Consider the following 3,797-nt stretch of genomic DNA (forward strand, 5'->3'; position numbering starts at 1 on the left):
AAGCCCATTGTTGCACCCACTGTGTCGAATCCATCTTGTTGAGGGCCTTCCTCTTTTTTGTTGACCCTCCACTTTACCAAGCATGATATGCTTCTCTAGAGAATGGTCCCTTCTGACAACATGACCAAAGTAGGTAAGATGAAGTCTGGCCATTCTTCCTTCCAAGAAGCATTCCAGCTGCACTTCTTCCAGGACATATTTGTTAGTTCTTGTAGCAGTCCATGGCACTCTTAGTGTTCTTCTCCAACACCACAATTCAAAAGCATCAACTCTTCTTTGATCTTCCTTATTCATTGTCCAGCTCTCACATGCATATGAAATGATTGAAAATACCATGACTTGTGTTACCCACACCTTAGTCTTCAGGGAGATAAATATCTTTGTATTTCAGCCCTTGGAAGAGATATTTTGCTGCAGATTTGCCCAATGGAACATGTCATCTGATGTCTTAACTGGTGCTTCCATTGGTGTTGGTTGTAGAACCAAGTAATATGAAGTCTTTGACAACTTCAATCTTTTATTCATTTATTGTGATGTTGCTTATTGTTCCAGTTGTGAGGATTTTGTTTTCTTTATATTGGGGTATAATCCATACTGTAGACTGTAGTCTTTGATCTTCATCAGTAAGAGCTTCAAGTCATCCTCACTTTCAGCAAATAAAGTTACTGGGTCGCCCTCTAATCCTGATGCTACATTCTTCTTCATATAATTTAGCTTCTCTGATTGTTTGGTCAGCATACAGATTGAATAAGTATGGTGAAAGGATACAACCCTGACACATTCCTTTCTTGATTTTAAACCATGCATTATCCCTTTGTTCTGTTCCAACAACAGCCTCCTGGTCTATGTACAGGTTTTTCATGAGTACAATTAAATGTTCTGGAATTCCTATTCTTCTCAATGTTATCCACAATTTGTTATGAGCCACACAATCAAATGCTTTTGCATAGTCAATAAAACAAAAGTAAGCATCTTTCTGGTATTATTTGCTTTCAGCCAGGATCCATCTGACATCAGCAATGATATCTCTCATTCCACGTCTTCTTCTGAGTCCAGCTTGCATTTCTGGGAGTTCTCTGTCAATATACTACTGCAAACATTTATGAATTATCTTCAGTAAGATTTCACTTGTGTTTGATGTTAATGATATTGTTTGATAACTTGGATAGTTTGAGGGTGGACACAGACCAGGAAGCTGGCCACGGGTGGTGGTGGTGCGTTTCAGAGCAGCTTGAGAGAGAAGACACACCAGTTATACAGCTGGTGACAATGTGGTTCAGATCAGCTGAAGGAGGAGACAGACCAGGAAGCCAGCCAGGGGCAGGCAGTGGTTCGGAGCAGCTGAGGGAAACCAGGAAGTGAGTAGAGTGGTTTGGAACAACTAAGGAAGACAAACTTCTCTGTCGGTTTGTTGTACTGTGATGGTTTGCATGTTGCCATGAGGCTGGAGGCTATGCCACTGGCATTTCTATGCCAGCAGGGTTACCCATGGTGGACAGGTTTCAGTGGAGCTTCCAGACTAAGATAGACTCACAAGAAGGAAGAGGCCATCTACTTCTCAAATAATTGGCCAGTGAAAGCCTTATAAATAGCAGTGAAACACTGTCTGTATTGTTAAGGGAAAGTAAATTGTAATCACTTACCTCGATCAATATTATTTTTTCCCTTGCATATTCATTGGTTCCACTCAACTTTTCCTTTCCGCTCTGTCATGGATAAGCTTAGGTTACTTTTAACAAAACAAAATTAAAATCTTACCCCCTCTGTCAAGACATGCTTTGTTTCCTTAGTCTCTGCCTTGCAAGTTGTTTTCATGTAGATAAACCTGAATCTCAAGAGATACAGAAACATATCAATGTGTTTAGCTCTGCCTCTAGTGACATGACTAGTAATAGCTAATATATCTATGTTTGTTTCCTCTATGTCTTGTTGCCAAACAACCTAAGACCTGGTTCCCTGGAGGATAATACTCACACCCATTGATTACCCTGGATTCAGTTATATGCTCTAGGTTAATTCATTCAATAGATCTAAGACTCTGTTTTGATCTATGTCTCCTCATTTTCACACATTATTCTCCCTATATTATTGTTGTAGGACTGGAGACTCTCCTTATTTCTAGTTTAAAGGCTGGTGGCCCAGCTGTCTTGACTTAAAAATATTGTATCTTCACCAGAACTAGAGACTTACTCATTAGATCTGTCTGAGGACTGGGGACTGAGGATTTGGTCTTTGGTTTTCATGAATAGATTTCCTAGATAATAACTAGTTCATTGTCTTACACTTGAGATCCTGATGTTTAAGTGATCTTCTCAAGACAAATGGTTGCAAAAATTGTTAGAGGCTGCATTGGGTACCACATTCAACTTCATCATCAGCCACATAGCCCTGTCCTCATGAAACATCCTTAAACCTTAAGTCTTGGCTATCTTTTACTTATTTTCCTTAATTTTCTACCAATTTGTTTTAAATTCCTAAGACTGCTGGTGAGGAGCTCTGGTAGCGTAGTGCCTAAGGCACTTGACTTCTAACCAGGAGGCTGGTGGTTCAAACCCACCAGCCACTCCTTGGAAGGAAGGTTGGGCAATCTACTTCTGTAGTGATACCGCCTAAGAAACCCAAGGAGGGGTCGCTATGAGTCGGGTCTGACTCGATGGCACATAACAACAACAACAACAGCAGAACTTCTGGTAACAAAATACTACAAAGTAGATGGCTTTAAAGAACTGACATTTAGTTATGGAAGGTAAAAGTCCTAAATCAGTTTGTCTTTCTCTGTGTTTGCTCTAACAGAGATCCTTCCTTGTTTCTTTCAAATTCTTGTAATGATGGGTATTTCTTGGCATTCTTTCACTTTTAAATGTATCCTCATGTGATGTTTTCCCTCTTGGTATTTTATTTTCTCCATGTCTGTTCTTCCCTTTCATAAGACACTATCCAGAAAGGATGAGGACCCACTTTGCTTTGATATGATATCTTTAGTTTAACTGATAATATCTGCAAAGAATAAGTATCTTTCTACACTTGGTCATTTCCAGAGGTACACAGCTTAGGACTTCAACATATCTTTTAAGGGGTACAATTCATTTCATAATGCATCTTATAATTATATATTTTTAAAAAATATAAATAATATGCAGTCATCCCATATACTATTTGCAAATTTTAAACCACCTTTCTAATTCTTTGTAATCTGATTATTTATTTATTTATTTCCTTTTAACCTCACTACAAAAACTATTCTCTGTGATGGACTGAAAATGATAAAACCAATTTCTTAGTTCACATAAAAATTGATATCCTTGCATTAGTTGACTAGCCAACCTTTTCCTATTGAAAAGTGTTTTTTTTTTATTTTATTATTTGTGTTGTTTTATTGTTATGTTTTACTTTCACAAAATATTTTTGTCACTTTTCTACTAATTCCATTTATCTCTTTCTCTTTTAATATAAGGCATTACTCTTGATTACATTTCACTTCTTTCCTTAGAAAATTATTATACCTCAATATTTCAATTATTATCACTATGTGAAGTTTATGTATTGTTATGAATCGAATAGTGTCCATCAAAAAGATTTATTGAAACCTAACCCTGTATTTGAAGCACTTGTGATGAAGATCAAAGACTACAGTCTTCAGTATGGCTTACACCTCAACATGAAGAAAATGAAGATCTTCACAACCAAATCAATAATCAGCATCCCAATAAATGGAGAAAATATTGAAATTATCAGGGATTTCATTTTACTTGGATCCACAGTCATCACCCAAGGAAGCTGCAGTCAAGAAATCAGAC

Source organism: Orycteropus afer, unplaced genomic scaffold (assembly GCF_000298275.1).
Source record: "Orycteropus afer afer isolate SDZICR_OR568_19922 unplaced genomic scaffold, OryAfe1.0 scaffold00814, whole genome shotgun sequence".
In the NCBI taxonomy this organism is placed as follows: domain Eukaryota; kingdom Metazoa; phylum Chordata; class Mammalia; order Tubulidentata; family Orycteropodidae; genus Orycteropus; species Orycteropus afer.